Source organism: Callorhinus ursinus, unplaced genomic scaffold (genome assembly GCF_003265705.2).
Source record: "Callorhinus ursinus isolate GAN/ISIS: 27379988/994484 unplaced genomic scaffold, GSC_fseal_2.0 scaffold15, whole genome shotgun sequence".
Lineage (NCBI taxonomy): Eukaryota > Metazoa > Chordata > Mammalia > Carnivora > Otariidae > Callorhinus > Callorhinus ursinus.
Window position 1 is genome coordinate 46,061,768 of NW_027397077.1, and position 17,310 is coordinate 46,079,077.

General features: G+C 43.2%; 1 protein-coding gene across 1 annotated transcript in view; it reads left to right on the forward strand.

Annotated features, from left to right (window-relative positions):
- The first annotated feature begins 13,071 nt into the window (after positions 1 to 13,071).
- Positions 13,072 to 17,310, forward strand: part of MGLL (monoglyceride lipase) — a 129,358-nt gene continuing 125,119 nt past the window's right edge. Inside the window, exon 1 of the mRNA XM_025885419.2 lies at positions 13,072 to 13,185. The gene's annotated coding sequence lies outside the window, so the exon portion shown is untranslated. The remainder of the gene's footprint in view (positions 13,186 to 17,310) is intronic.

Below are 17,310 nucleotides of genomic sequence, written 5' to 3' on the forward strand. Positions count from 1 at the left end.
GAAGCCACCTCAGGAACACCCAGAAAGCCACCTGCTGAGAATATCACACCAAATGGGGGTGTTGAAAAAGTAGGTGTTGTTAAGAATATGAGAATCAGAAATCTGATCTATACGGAAAACAGCATCTCATTAGCATGCATCAAGTGTGGACCAGGGCCAGGGGTGGCTTTCTCAATGTCCCTGAGTGTTTGGGTCACTGGGCAGGAGTGGCCCCACCTGATTGTAAAATGACATGATTTCTCACCCCTGAAGCCTCGGGTTCCTTTTCCTTAGAACCCATACTGGCCAAGATCCACTCTGATTTGACTATTTTTCAAGCAAGCTTCTGCACTGGGAGGAAAACCTGGCAGCCCGCCGACATGAATACTGCAGTATACTTGGCAATTACATTTAGTTTTTAAAAAAAAAAAAATAGTGCTTATTTTTTCAATTATAAAAATAATACAGGCTTATAATAGAAAATTGGGAAGTATTAAAAACTAGAAAGGAAGAAATAATTATTCATGATTTCACTGCCTGGAACACCCACTGTTAACATTTTAGTGGATTTCCTTCCAGTCATTTTCTATGAATATTTATATAGTTGGATTTATTTTCTGGGACAGTCTTTATCTTGCACTTTTAACTTGAAGTTATAACACGAACGTTTGTCCATGATGGATGACTATTGTAGATATTTACTATCTAGCTTCTTACTTATTTTTTTAGCTTTTTGCTTAAACTCTTCAGAAACATCAGTAAAACTAAAAGTATATATATCTTTTGGGGCGCCTGGGTGGCTCAGTCAGTTAAGCGTCCAACTCTTGACTTCAGCTCAAGTCATGATCTCAGGGTCATGGGATTGATCCCTGGGTCAGGCTCAGTGCTCAGCACAGAGTCTGCTTGGGATTCTCTCTCCCTTTGCCCCTCCCCCATTCATTCTCTCTCTCTCTCTCTCTAAAAAAAAAAAAAAGAAAAAAGAAAAAAAGTATATCTTTTTCTGCTCACCACAGCAATAGAAGCTCCTTGTAACAAAAAACATCAAAGATGACAGGAAAATGTAATTTGGAAAGACAAAGTTCCTTATACTTCCTCTCCTCAGATATAATCACCATCATGGGCTGAGCTTTAATATACATATATTAACATTCATGTATTTATGTAAATGTACAATTTAAAAAATTTATTAGTCAGTACATTGTGAAGTAATCAGACCAGTGAGCATGCAGAATAAAATATGCATGCGCATGTCCACCCACTGCCCTCACTTCCTTCCCTAGGAGTGGTAACAGTTAAGCATTTGGAATGTGTCTTTCTGGTTCTTTCCCTAAGCATTTGTGTACCCATGAACATCTTCATTTATATTTTGCTGAGGGCTGTTTTTGTGCTAGAGCAGTGGAATTGAGTACGTGAGACAAACATTGAGAACGTGACCTTTACCACCTGGCATTACTCCCATAAATATGTTACTTTGTTTGGCAAAGGCGTTTTGCTATTGTAATTAAGGTGACCTATCAGCTATCATGGATTATCTGGGTGGGTCCAATGGAAGCACATGAGCCCTTAAAAGCAGAACTTCAAAGTTCTCATCACACAAAAAAACTATTTTTTGTAACTACGTATGGTGATGGATGTTAACTAGACTTACTGTGGTGACAATTTCACAAAGTATACAAATATGAATCATTATGTTGTACACCCAAAACTAACATAATATTGCATGTCAATTATACCTCAATGGGGGGGGGGGGGGGGAAAAGGAAAGTAGAGAAATTCTAAGCACAAAGGGCTTGAAGACAGAAGAGGCCATGTGGCCAGAAACAGAGCCCTCAGTCCTATAACTGAAAGGAGCAGGATTCTGGAAGCAGGTTCTTCAGAGACTCTAGTTAAGAGGCTAGCAGCCAACACCTTGATTTCTGGCTTGTGAGCCCTGAACAGAGAATCTAGACATGCTGTGTCAGACTTCTGACCTACAGAGCTGAGAGCTAATAAACAGGTGTTTTAAGTCACTGTGTTTGAGATCATTTGTTATGCAGCCTAGAAAAGGAATAGATTTTTGTTGTATTGTAGATATTTACTATCGGGCTATTTGCAGTAAAAGTTTGCTGACCTTGTACTAGACAGCCCCCATTTCTCTTTCTCCATAAAAATTTCCTTAGCCTTCACCTCTTCTGGATGATTATTCTGGAATGTGCCTCCAGGTCCCTAAAAAAACATTCTTGTATCACTCCTTTTTCAGTTGTTCTCCCTGACTACTGATCCTCACTCTGAAACTCAAGGTGGGCTCTGCTTCCCACTCTGGCCTATCCCTCACCCTCCCATGGTTTTAGCTTGATTAAGTGGGTGGTCAGTGTTCACACCATCACAGCTATGGAAATGCTATTTGCAGCTAAGGAACTGCCAAATGTAGCAAACTGTGATTACCTTTTCTTTTCCCCTGCACAACTTTTGTTTTCCCTGGAGTTAATAATTGTCTTTGTTTTCATGAACTTACTATTAATTCAAACCCAAACTCCATACCCATTGTCTATATTTTCTCACAATCAGGTCACATGCATCAGATACACTATCAGTTCATCTTCCTGAGGAAGTCTCTTCTGGAATCTTCTGAACCACTCCAACCCACCCTGCTGCACAGCTGTCCTTCTAGAATGCCTCTTTAACATCATCTTGCCTGTACCCTTTTCTTTGTCCCTATGTGGGATCTACTATTTCCTGGATCCCTAGTGCCTTCTCTTTCTTGGTCGAGTCATTTGTTTGAGAACATCCTCCAAGAGCCTTTTCAGATAGGATGTGTGGGAGGCAAATTTCTTGAGAATCTTACATATGAAAATGTCTTTATTTTATTCTCACACTTGACTGATAGTTTGGCTGAGGAGAGAGAGGTCTTCCAGGCAGGAAAAGAGGGTTGCTTCACTGCCAGCCAGGTTCTAGTGTTGCTCTTTAAAAAAGTCCAGTGCTGTGGTGGTAGAATAATGGCCTTATCCCAAAGATGTCCTGGCCATAATCCCTGGAACCTGTGAACCTCTTATTTTACATGACAAAAGGGACTTTGCAGGTGTGATTAAATTAAGGATTTTGAAACAGGGAGATTATAGTGGGTCAAATATAGCCACAAGGGTCCTCATAGGAGAGCGCAGGAGAGTTGGAATCAGAGAAAAAGATGAGAGAGTAGAGGCAGAGGTGGGGTGGGGGACAGAGAGGGAGAGACTTGAAGATGCTTCTTGGCTGGCTTTGAAGACAGAGGGGCCATGAGCCAAAGAACACAGGTGACCTCCAAAAGCTAGAAAAGGCAAGGAAACAGATTTTCCCCCAGAGTTTCCAGAAGGAATGCCGCTCAGCCTGCTGGTTGAGTTCAGCCCAGTGAGACCTGTTTAGGATTCCTGACCTCCACAACTGTAAAATACTAAATTTACATAGTCATAAGGCACTAAATGTGTGGTTATTTTTTTGTAGCAGCGGTGGGAAACAAATACAAATGCCCTTCAATGATAGTCTGATAGATAGCTGACTATAGGTGGATAACAATCTGATTCTCGATCTTTTCTCCTCAGCCTTTCTCTGTCTCTGGAAACATATAGGATCTTTTCTGCCTCCTGCATCCTGAGCTTTTGGGATGGTGTGCCTCAGTGGGTACTCTGTGGGTCTTTATAATGGGGCAACTCATCTTCTGGGGGGTTTTAGACTCCTCCCCTATCTGTTCCCACCCACCCTCTATTTGATTATCTTTTTTCCAGCATGCATGTTATTTGAATACTGGACCTCATGGACTAGTCCTTTAATTTTTTTTTTTTTTAAGATTTTATTTATTTATTTGACAGAGACAGCGAGAGAGGGAACACAAGCAGGGGGATTGGGAGAAGGAAAAGCAGGGTTCCTGCCCAGCAGGGAGCCCGATGTGGGGCTTGATCCCAGGACCCTGGGATCGCTGAGCCGAAGGCAGACGCTTAACCGACTGAGCCACCCAGGCATCCCCCTTTAATTTTTTTTTTAACTTTTCTCCTTAACTTCCCGCGTTTTGTCTTTTTATCTACGTTGTGTCCTTTTATCTTCTAAGCTTTCTATTGTGCTTTTCATTTCAGCTATCATGACTTTAATTTCTAGGATTTCCTTTTTGTTCTCTGAATACTAATTTTTATGACATCTTGTCTGTTTCATGGTTGCAATATCTTCTTTTATCTTTCTGAGGCTATTAATAATCTTTTTGTTTTAAACATTCTTCTCCTTGCAAAAATCTCTGTTTCCTCCAAATTCCTATTCTCTGTCTGCATCTTGGTCCATCTCCGCCTGCACCTTGATGTCCATTTTTAGGTTAGAGCTTTCCCTCTGATGTGCCCTGATGCCTTTCATATTCAGGAATGGGGCACTAAAATGATTATTGGAAACCGGGGGTGTAAGTGGGGCCTGTTAACTTTCAGCTTCACTGCAGGGTGATGTGGCTAGGTCACTTAGTTGGGGATGTCCCAACGTCATTCCACAGATCCATCCAGAAAGATCCTCAGGTCTCCTGCCTCAAGGTGAAGATTTCTGGAAAATGAGTCAGGAGCAGGGCTGGGAATTTCAGCATCCACTATACACATAACATTTTTGTCTTTTTGGAATGACAACACTGGCCTCAACTGTGCCTTGTGTTTCCCAGTCCAGAAGACTAATTTTTATTATCCTCTCCTCCCAGAACATTTCTCATCCTCTGCTAGGTTGGGAGAAAGGCAGTAACAGATGATGTGGAGTGGGGAGGGGGGGTCTCAGTGGCTGGCTGCACCTAGAACCCCACTTATCACCATTGATGTCACCCATTGATGTCACCCTTCCACCAGAGGTGTCCAGCGCCTCTCGTTCCTGGGCATCTGGGGATTCTGCAGGGTAAATCCTGGTTCTGCCAGCTTAGCACTTGGTCTTCTTGGGGCTGCTTAGTGTGTCATTCACCTTTCTTCCCTCTGCATTCCAGCTGCCAAAACTGGGTCCCAATTTTCTCTTTCCTTTCTCCTTTCCCTGCAGGTTCTGGCTTTAAAACAACCTTCTTCTTGGCATCTAAAAGGGGTTTTGGAAGGGAGCAAAAGAGAAGCCTATGTTCAATCTGCTCTCTCTACCTTGTGTGACTTATTGGGCACCCCAGGAAAATATTTCTTTTAACAGCTCTCTTACACCAAATTATTTTCAATAACAATCGTGAAATAATAATAATAATAGTAATAATAATAATGAAGAATATCTAGAAGAGAAATGCTGCAGTGAAAATTTTTTTTGAACTTCATAGTTAAATCATGTCAGTGCACATATACACGAACAAAGAAAAAACATTGGATTATTATTTTAATTGCATTAATTTTACTTTAAAAAATTTTTTAAAGATTTTATTTATTTATTTATTTGACAGAGAGAGAGAGAGAGTGCACAAGCAGGGGGAGCAGCAGAGGGAGAGGGAGAAGCAGGCTCCCCGCGGAGCAGGGAGCCCGATACGGGGCTCCATCCCAGGACCCTGGGATCATGACCTGAGCCGAAGGCAGATGCTTAACCAACTGAGCCACCAGGGATCCTAATTACATTACTTTTAGAGGATGAATTTACACTGCATTCATACTCTCTTTCAGTGTTTTAAATTTTAAGCAGAAATAAAAATCGCAAGGGGTCCCTCCTGGTGGCACAGTAGGTTGAGCACCAGCGCTGACTCTTGGTTTCAGCTCAGGTGGTGATCTCAGAGTCGTGAGATCTAGCCCCGCGTGGGGCTCCGTGCTCAGCTTGGAGTCCGCTTAGGACTCTCTGCACCTCCTTCCCCACTCTCTCTCAAATAAATAAAAACAAATCTTAAAAAAAAAAAGACATAAAAACTCCAAGTCATCATGTAAAAGAATAGGCAGAACTGAAGTAACTCAAGTTCCCTTTTCTCCTCTGTAAAATCACTGTGCCATCTCTGTTTGTTTTGAATCTACCGTTTAAAAGCAGAACATGGACTGTCCATACTGAGGATACACTGGAGATAGGAGCCCGAAGGGAGAGTAAAGATTCCAGACTTCCCGTGAATGCGGGGGGTGGACCTGCCTGTCCTTGGGACCTGAGAGTTCCCTGAATGATCTGGGTGGCCTGCTCCCACTGCCCTTAGGATATACATCATGTTCTAGAAGTTTCTTAAATTATTTTTAACGTAAGATTTGTGCACCACCTACTGTACTCCACATACTGATAGCTTTCACCTGTGTTCTCCTTATATGGATATATTTAATTGAGTCTTCTTCCGATGGTTTCGGCAAAGTTCACTGCCTACTAGGTCAGGCAGTTCCATGTCAGCTGAGCCTGCAGTTCAACACTGAGATGGAAAATCCTCCTCTAATGAAGTTGGGTTGCGGATTACCCCGCCATCCAGCTGCATGAGTAAATGATTTCTACAAACGTGCGGAGAAATCGAGGGAGGGATTTCCAATCCCCTTGAGAAGTTTTGCTTCCTTGGTTCCCCTCCCATCCAGTAGCCAGAATTCCTGGCTCATTCATAAGGAGTCTGTCACTGGCTCAGCCTTGTCATAGGCCACTTGATGGCTTTTGATATCACTTGTGGAAGCTCATGTTTGTGTAAGTATATTTTACAGACAGTTGTCCCCTTACTTTTCTGCCTCAGCTTGTGAACCTCATTGTGCGTTATCAGTGACAAACTTGATGATGTCCCAGACGATGTCTTTTGTTCTGTGTCATCCACTGCCCGCTGACAGTGCCAAACCCATTGTGAGGAAGGGACCCTTGCGCTATAGACTGAATGTTCATGTCCCCAAAAGTCTTATGTTGAAACCTCACCCCCATGTGATGGTATTAGAAGGCAGGGCCTTCTGGAGGTGACCAGGTGATGGGGAGGGCTCATAAATGGAATTAGTGCCCTTATGAAAGAAACCACAGAGAACTTTCTAGCCCCCTTTTTGCCATGTGAGGACACAATAAGAAGTCAGCCACTTGCAACCGGGAAGAAGATTCTCACCAGAACCTGACCAGGCTGGGTCTCTGAACTCAGACTTCGAGCCTCCAGAACTGTGAGAAACAAATTTCTGTTGTTTATAAGTCACCGCATCTATGATACTTTGCTATAGCAGCCAAAAAGAACTAAGACATCTTGCTTTTTTCTTTTTTTAATGTAAATACTTTTCTTTATTTTCTACATTGGCATTGGAAGAAACAATAGGTCAGTAGGATCCAGAAGCTCTCCTGAATACATTGTCTCAAGTTGACTCCTTTATATGTAACTCAAATTCTTTCCCTAATAACATCTTATTTTTCTTCTCCAACTTCCATTTTGACAAATTTCAAATCCACCCCAAAAGTTAAAAGAATAATACCGTGGAAAGGTATATGATCTATATCAATTTACCAATTGTTAACATTTTGCAACGTTTTGTTTTTTGTTTATTTTGTTAACATATTGCAACATTTTGCCTCCCTCCCTCCCTCCCTCTTTCTCTTCCTCTCTCTTTCCTCATATACTTACATACACAAATACATATTTTAAAAAAATCATTGGAAAGTAAATTTTGTCATCGTAATATTTCACCTCTAAATACGTCAGCATGTATTTACTAGGAGAGAGGGCATTCTACATAATCACCACACGATTATCTCAGCCAATGGATTTAACATTGATCTACACTGCTGTTTAGCATATAGCTTGTATTCAAATTTCTCCAATTGTCCCAACAATGTCCTTTACTGGTTTTTTTGATCAAAGATTTAATCAAATATTTGCATGAATTTGTTCTATTTCTTCATCTCCTTTAAGCTGGAAGAGTTCCCTTTCCTTTGCGTGCTCATGTGTGTGCTTCTGTGTATGTGTGTGTGTGCATTTAATGACATCAGTATGATTGAGTCCAGTCCAGTTTTTTCCAGAATGTCCCTTGATTTGAGTTTGTTTTATGTTTCTTTATGCTTACATTCGGGTCATATATTTTTGGAAGCAATACCATAGAAGTGATGCTCTATCTTCAGTGCAACACAATAGTGGCACATGATGTCACTTTGTACCTTTATTACTCGTGATCATTTGGCTAAGGTATCATTGTGAAGGGGCCCTGATCTCTTTTTAAGAAACTGGGTTTATTTTGTAAATTTATTTTAAATTTATTTATTTTATTCAAATATAATTAACATACGGTGTTACGTGGGAAACTGGGTTTTTCGATTCTTTCTTGGGGTGTGGTTTCTACCCAAGTGCTGTGCACATAGTACCTGGCAGTTGATGTCCGGAGTGAAAAACAAACATTTGTTGAGCTCCCTCTCTGGGTCACATGTAGTATCTCATTTAACTTTGTCATGGAGTGTCACCATTATTCCCATTTATAGACGAGGCTGTTGAGACCTACAAAGGTAAGTGATTTGTTCCAAGTGGCACCTAGGTGATACACTGGGATTCAGACCCAAGATGGTGTAAAGCTGACATCTGCCTTATTTCCCTGCCCTACCCTGCCTAGAAGTCTGTTCCTGTCTCCTTACTCTGGGGGGTGGAAATGCTTCTTGACACATGGGTAGTAGATGCAGGGAAGTTCTTAAAATGTCTGCAGGCCAGAGATGTTAGAAAATGTCCTTTAAAACAATGCCAGAATTAGTGCTTACGAAGCACATGTGATTGGGGCAGCACTCATTTATTGCTTGCTGGCATTGAGTAACCTCTCACATCCTGACAATTCTACTTATGAGAAATCAGAAAATCACTCTCAAGACAGCATGTCAGAATAAATCAAGCAGAAGATACAAGCCTGTTACACCAGTCTTTCCCCAAAATAGTCCAGAGATCACCAGTACAACATGCAAAGGCAGAGGCTGCTAACAGCCCCTATAGTCTCCACTCTCCCCTTCATGGAAATAGGACCTCCCACTTTTAACTTGGCAGATGGCTGCCATAAGGCTGCCCAGAACAAGAACTACATTTCCCAGGCTTCCTTGCAGGTAGGTTCTTACCATGTTGGTATGCCACATGAATGAGCCATGGGTGCAATTTCTAAGTTGTATCCTTAGAGGGAAGAGGCTTGTGCTCTGCATGCCCCTTCCAGATGGAATATGGAATGTGAATGCATAAAAGTGGTAGGAGTGAAGATACAATGAATTCTGATATAGATGTGGTAGGGGTAGACTATGGATGCAGCAGGGGTGAATGGAGAACATGCTGGGACCATGTAGGGGTGAATGGAGAGAACACTGGCACCACATAGGGGTGAATGGAGGGTGCCCGGGGATTATAGCCATGGCAAGGGTTGAGTGCAGAGGTAGCCAGAGTAGAGCAGTGAGGCTCAGGGCTGAGCGTGTTGCACCTGTGGACAAGGGCCCAGCCCCTGGCATGGCAGCACCACGATAGAAGGAGCTGGGGTCTCTCACACAGAGAAGCCTTCCTGCCAGCCCTACTGTGCCCATGGTCATATGATTGTGTAAGAAAAAAAAAAAAAGAAAGAAACAACTTCATTTTTTTTTAATTTAAAGATTTTATTTATTTTTTTGGAGAGAGAGACACAGCGAGAGAGGGAACACAAGCAGGGGGAGGGGGAGAGGGAGAAGCAGGCTTCCCGCTGAGCAGGGAGCCCAATGTAGGGCTCAATCCCAGGACCCTGGGATCATGACCTGAGCCGAAGGCAGACACTTAACCACTGAGCCACCCAGGCACCCCAAAACAACTTCATTTTTAAAGCCACTTTTATTTGGTGACTTATTTTTTAGGACAGCTGAACCTATTTCCAATGTAGCAGCTGAGGACACACTCAACTTCATGCTACCTGGCTTTCCTCCCTCCTTTCACACGGGAGCTCTCTGAGGACACCTCGCACTTACACATGCGCATGGTCTTGCTTGTGAGTTTTTCCCTCCCCTCCCCTCTTCTGCCTGGTAAACTCCTCCTCACCCTCTGATACCCCACTCTGAGTGGAGTATCTTCTCCCCCTGGGAGCCTTTCATGACTCCCATCCCCCACCGGGCAGGATTCATTCTTTTCTCTTCTTTGAACCCATAAGAAATTGTCCAAATTGTTTGTGGCACTTACACTATGTGTACCATGATGATTTGCTCACATGTTGATCTCTCCAACTAGACTGTCGTCTTCTTAAAGTCAGGAGCCATATTTTATTCCCTTTTGTATCCCCAACACCAGATTTGTAAAAGGTGCTAATAGATCTTTGGTGAATGGATGAATGAACACAGATGATATAATTACACATATATCCATCCAAACCCTCATTCTTTACACAAGTGTTTCCTTCTTTACATGATACCTCTTGTGAATAGCATACCCATTCCTCCCACAGAAATTCAATGAGCATAAATTTACTATTTTGTAATTTGTAAACCAGGGAACCGATTATACATTGCCTAAGAGCTTGCACAATAGATTTGTCAGGTGTCCTTAGCTGCAGTCCGGGGGATGGGCTCCCCCGCCCCAGCATTGCAGTGACCACAGAATACTAGTTAAATCAATGCTGCCGCTCTGTTGGTTTTTGTCTCCTTTCAGTTCTGAGCAGGCGATCTGGGTTGCAGTACTAGCAGTTTCCAGAAAATGCTCAGGCATGCTCAGAGCTAACAAAGAGAGTGGCGTGTTTTCCTGCCCTGGAACACTGTGGAGTTCAAGGACTTTTCAGGCTTTTCAGTGGGTGTCATGTTTTTCCTTTCTTTTATTCTGTGCCAAATATCCTACCAACTCTAGTAACCACACAGGTGCATCTGGCACTACTTTTGTCTGAATGCTAATACTGGTATTAAAATTAATTTTCTCCTCTCTAGAAACACGAGGTTAGCATTTTCCAGGTTTCAACATGCAATGTGTGTGATGAGTCTTGAAGCTATCCCATGTTGATGGCATTCTCCTGGGACTGAATCTCCCCACCCATCCTGAGTGCCTCTTTAGGTGGTGGCCTGTGTATTCTCATATCTAGCCCGGGCTTTATTTTTGCCAAGATTTATCTTAAATGTCCTTAATTTGTAAAATTCCTACAATTAGTCTCTGAAAAAATTCCGCTGCCCAATCTTATCCCCCAAGCTGTGGATTTTAAAAAATTAATTGACAGCATGGATTCTCTTCTCTGAGCAGGCAATAGTAAGGTAGATAGAAAGCATATATTAAATCATGGGCTTATTTGCTCATTTTCTGTCTCCTCCAGACAGAGTACATAAGCTCCAATAAGAGAGGCATCCTGGCTGTCTCCTCAGCACCTGGCACATACATAGGAGGTGCTCAGTACATCTGTGCAATGGCTGAATGGATTGTGTCTCTTCTTTTGTAGACATATTTGCTGCATTAGCCAGCTGCTCTGAGCAGGGTCTGCCTCTCCAAATCTGGGAAGAAGCTTGTTCTCTGGGTTTGCCCTTCACTCTTTACCCCTCCCTTCACTCGCCCTTCACTCCTTACCCCTCCCTGATTCAGCGGCACTCAGCACCTTTCTGACCCCCAGGCCTGCTGCTTTGCCCTGCTGTCTCTCGTGGGATGAGCGCTTGTTTGTGTGTGTGGTGTTGTTTTTTTTTTTTTTTTTTGCTTTCTTTCAGGTGTTCTCTCAGTTTAATTAGATTAACTAATTTGTCCATAAGATGAGCCATGCAAAATGCAATAACTATTTTGGAAAAGACCTGAGCTTATTTTCAGAAGACAGGGTTTTTAAAACATGTTTCTGAACCTAACCAAGAAGGGGCTAAATCAGGACAGGGGCTTCAGTAAGCACACAAGGAAAGCTGTCAGTTTCTTATGTAACGATGATGTCAGAGGGGAAGGAATGGCGGTGGGGGAAGGGAAAGACAGAGATTGAGGGCAGAGAGAGAGACTGCATATGGAGAAGTTTTCCACAAACACAAAGTTCCATTCAGCAAGTGTGGCCTAAGCCTGTCCTATGCGCAGGTGCTCTTCTGAACGCCAGGACAAGACAGACAACGTCCCTGTTCTCATGGAAAGCTCATCCTAGATCCCCACTGTCCAATGGAAACAGAGTGAAAGTCACAGATGCAAGCCCCATGTGGAACTGTAAATTTTCTAGTAGATACAGAGACAAAGTAAAAAGAAGTAAATGAAATTAATTTCAAGAATAAATTGTGGTTAACCCAATATATTGGGTTCATGTATTCAATCATATCATCCATATAAAATTATTAGTGATGCATACTTCGTATTCTTTTTTTAGGCTAAGTCTTTGAAATCCAGTCTGGATGTCACACTTACAACCCTCTTCATTTCAGACGAGCTATTCAAGTGCTCCATAGCCATGTGTGGCCAGTGGCTACCATATTGAATGGTGCCATTCTAGATAACAAAGATGTAACATATAATAAGTATATTTATAAATCATGTCATTTTAGTATCAAATGTTGTGATATATTATGAAGTATTCTTAACAGTAAAGGTATTAGGGAGAAAACCAAGAGGATGAGGGGCCATCTGGCCAGGCTGCTCTCTGAGGAGCTGATGCTTGTGCAGAGATCAGAGGGAGTGAGGGGCAGGGACTCACGATAGGGCTGGAGAAAGAACTTCCTAGGTGGAGGGCTCAGCAAGAGCGAAGACCCTGAGTCAGGACCCCATGTGGAGTGGTCAAGCACTGGCAGGATGGCATGTGCGGCTGGAGCAAAGGAAGGGTGGTAATTGGGGAAACCAGTGTGGAGCCGTCAGGGCTAGGGTCTGACTGCAGGAACCCCACGGGCCAGGCAAGGAGTTTGGCCTGCCATGCCCCTGTCTTGTTTGGGGGACATGAATCCACGCTCATGTTTCTTAGATGTTCCGTTTCCTTCCCCCATGTTAAACGGTAAAAGTCTAAAAGCCTCTCTCTGGTGCTGTCTTAGGACCTTAACACTTTAAATGTAGTGGTTGGCAGGTCTTCTCTTTCAGTGTCTCTAACAGTTTCTGTATTACTGCTATAGTCATGTGCCCTGCACCATGCACAGCACATCTGGGATTTGGAGGGCAGCACATGCCAACACACAACTGTTTAAAGGCATTTTCTCCCTGCAAGATGTCGCAAGTCACTAGCATGCCCTTTGAATTGCTTTATTTGCACGTATCACAGTCGTGTTTAGAAAGAGAGTTATAAATGCATTATCAGCTTTTTTCTAGGGTCAGAGAAGGGGAAGGATTTGTCCTTTCCCTTACCCCAGGAAGCCTGACTTAACCAGCTCATCTTCGTGCCGCTGATCAACTCAAGTCTCCACACTCTGAACACCGCTGACATCTGTAACACAGGGACCACTAGACGCTGCCCCCAAGACTGCGCATCAAGTGAGGTCAGTGGGCACTTGGGGGTAGGAGCAGGCATCCCTAATGTGGTCTGAGCAGCCCCTTCTGTTTCTTTCTGTAGACTTTCTCAGTATGTTGCCGATGCATTTCAGTCACCCCTTCTCTTTTCCTTCCCCCCTTTCCCACCCCCTTCACCTGTAGTGCCTTTTCCCAGTGGCCCCATAAGCTCTAGCTAGCTCTCTGGGAGGTCAGTGTGGTACCTCCACTTCCTGCTTTCGGGCAAGTTCTGATCCGTCCTCAGGGAGTCGGCCAAGTTATGCTCATCACTCTCAGAAAGTGATTTACGACGTTAGGGGCCATGTCCCACCCCCCCCCCCACATCGATGGGGAGAACGAGGGCTCCTATTATAGCAGATGTGGGGCTGCTGGCTACATGAAAACAATGTTTTTTCTAACCCTTCACAGAGAAGTGGGAAGTGCTACTAGGCCCGTAGTGACAGTTTTGCATGACTGGCGCCAGGCCACCATCTCTCTCTTCCTGACCTGTCGCCCGTTTGGGGGACCGTAGCCATGATCCCTCCTGTTCCGGCTTAATTTCTAAACAAACATAGGAGAGTTTTAACTTTGGGGTAGAACCACACATTCTTTCCAACATTTTTGAACCTGGTCTTTGTGCTGTGCTTCGGGTGCCAGAATTTTTTTTTTTTTTAAAGATTTTATTTATTTATTTGAGAGAGAGAGAATGAGAGATAGAGAGCACGAGAGGTAAGAGGGTCAGAGGGAGAAGCAGACTCCCCGCTGAGCAGGGAGCCCGATGTGGGACTCGATCCCGGGACTCCAGGATCATGACCTGAGCCGAAGGCAGTCGCTTAACCAACTGAGCCACCCAGGTGCCCCGGGTGCCAGAATTTAAAGGATTTTGTCTCTTCCAAGCATTTTGTTCCCCTTTGTCACATGCCCAGGTCCTCCCTCTCTTCTCGTGATTCCTGAGCACAGAAGGGCAGTTGGTTCACACCTATCTCTTCAGCTTCAAACCTGGGTGTTCTTGTGTTGACATGTTACACATATATACCGAGGCGGGAAAGATGGGAAAGGTTTTCAAGGGCCGGAAGGGTTTCCTGCTGGGATAGCAAGAGTTTAGACACCATATTTGTCAGAGCAAGGAACACCAGCTGCTGTAACAGACAAAACCCGAATCTCAGTGGCCTCACATGGCAGGAGGTTACTATTTCTCCTTTGCTTCATGGCTCAAAGCAAGTTGCTGGTGGTGGGGGTCTCTCTGCTCCACGGGGTCATTCAGGAGCCTAAGCTCTTTGCATTTGTGGCTCCACGCCACCTTTTAGATATCCTTCACTCTTCACCTGGCTGGCAGACAGGGGAAAGAGAGTTTTACAGGCAGAGATGCAGGTCACAGTTCATTGGCCAGGAGCTCCCGAAGCTGCAAGGGTGTCTGGGAAGTGCAGTCTAAGCGTGTGCCCATGAATGCTAGTGATCTTCACCACAAATATGGCTTAAATACATCATGTACCTCACAGAGTTGTCCCATGCTGCGCAGGTAGATGAGCCAGAGGGGGCTTGAAAACCATACAGAATATATTGGTTTTTTGGGGAACACTCTGCCTTAAGTCAATTTGCCGGAGAGTTGAAATCCCAGCAGCAGACAATCAGGAGGGACCTGAGAACCGTTTTTATAGCAGTGGTTTTCAAATAGCCGTGTGGTTTCCTGTTTTCACGTCTGGATCCCGGATCCCTTTAGAATTTGTTCTTGGGTAAGGTGTGAGCTGTGTTACCTGTTCCCAAACAACTTAGCAGTTGCCCAGGACTGTTTGCTGAAAAGCCTCAGTGATTTGAGATGCCGTCTTTATCAAATACCAAATTCCTTATGTGGCTGGGTCTATTTTGGGCCTTTCTGTTCTTTTCCACTGGTCTGCTGGTCTTTTTATGTGCCAGTACCACACTGTCTAAAAAGGTATGCTTTAACATCTGGTCAGACATTCTTGCCTCTCAGACATTCGATGCTATTCTTGCATTTTTTAAATTAAGAGCTTTAGTATCAATTGTCTACCTCCACAAAGAAGCCTGTTGCTATTTTTATTGGGATTGCTTAAACTTTATAAATTAATTTAAGGGAAACTGGCATCTTTATGATGTTGTCATTCTATCCAAGAAAAAGGAATGTCTTTCCATGTCTTCACATTTTTTCCTGTTTCAAAGGTGTTTAATAGGGGTTTTGTATATTTCTTCTTAAGTTTATTCCTAAATACCTTGCTTTCTTTGTTGTCATTGTAAAGGGGATTTTCTCTTTCTTAATATCCTCTGAATATTTTATGTATATAAGTATAAATACATACATATGTGTGTATTTAAAGGCTGTTGATTTCTATGTGCTAATTTTATATCCTGCTCTCTTATGGAATTTTTTTTTTCAACATCAGTAGTTTTCAACCTGCAAAGCTCCTGAGAGCCACCCAAGGTATACTTTCCAGTAGAGATGCTGAGACGCCCTCCCCGATCCAAGGTTGCAGGAAGGTGTCAGGGAAGGAGGAGAGTTTTAGCGGTTCTCTTCTTCTCTGGTCAAAACCCACTGATTAAGACCCAGAATGTAAGCAGCTCAGATCATGAGTCATAGTGGAGCCGGGCCAAGCATGAACATTCAAACTGCAGAGACACACATCTGTAAAAGGTACGGCAGCCTTGGGCAGAAAACCTGGACCCTGAACAGAACTGAGCACCAGGTCCAGGGGGCTGGCACTCCAAGTCCTGGGGAGAAGGGAGGACCTCAGAGTCAGCCCCAAAGGGGACCAGGACAGTGACTGTAGACACCTGTCATTACTTGTTTATGGATTTATGTGTTTATTCTTGAACTTCAGGTGCACAGGACTGAGCCAATCGTCCCCTCACTTCGTGCTACTTTATCATGGCTGGTTCTGTCTTCTTTTATTTACATTTTTCTTCTTCCTTCTTTACTTATTATTTTATTGTTTGCCTTTTACTTACTACTTTTTAGTATTATTTTTCATTTATCATTTTCTTTTCTTTTTTTTTAAAATTTTTTATTGTTATGTTAATCACCATATATTACATCATTAGTTTTTGGTGCAGTGTTCCATGATTCATTGTTTGTGCATAACACCCTGTGCTCCACGCAGAATGTGGCCTCTTTAATACCCATCACCAGGCTAACCCATCCCACCACCCCCCTTCATTTATCATTTTCTGTATCTCCCATCCCTCTCCCAGTCCTCCTTCCAAGCAAATACAACCCTCCTATCCTGTTTATAGTTCATGTTTTAAAAATATGTTTTCTACGGAGTGTTTATGTTTTAAAACACATATAATGGAAGTGTGTTCTCGATTTCATTGTTTTTCACTTTGTTCACCGAGTGCTCTATAAGATCCATCCTTTTACTTTGGGTGTGTCTGACCACTGCTTGGAATTTCATGTGACTTTCTGTGGTGTGTCCATTGCCCCACTGATGGCCACTCTGGAGGTGAAGACAGCCCTCCACAAAGGACTGTTCTGTTCCCTCTGGACCTGTGTGAGAACTGGAACGTGAGATGCTGGCCATGGGTGCCTGCACTTCCCCGAGCGTAGCTATCTACTCCCGCCAGCCCGGCAGAACCTTCCCCACCTCACCCCCTGTCCTATCCCTGCTGTCAATTCCCATGGCTTGGATTTCACTTGGTGCCAAGCTAATGATGTGCTAATGTTATCTAGCTGTGCATTTCTCTAATGACTGGCTGCTGAGTTGGAGCCTCTCTTCAGTATGTTTGTTAGCTTTTTGAGATTCTGTTTCTAGAAATTCCGTTCATATTCTTTGCCCATTTTAAAAAAATGAGGACAGTTGTCTTTTTTCTCGTTGATTTGTAAGAGTTCCACATAAAGTTTATAAATTCATCCTTAATTTGTCTTTGGCAAATATTCTCACCTTTTCTTTGCCTTCCCCTATTGTCCTTGGTGTCCCTTATTGGACGAAAATCCTTCATTTTAATGTAATCAAATCCTTTCTCTTTTTTTTCTTTTTCTTTCTTTCTTTTCTTTTTTCTTCCTTCCTTTCTTCTTTTCTTCCTTCCTCTCTTCCCTCCTTCCTTCCTCCCTCCCTCTCTTTCTTTAAAATTTCTTTCTCTTTCTTTCTTTCTTTCTTTCTTTCTTTCTTTCTTTCTTTCTTTCT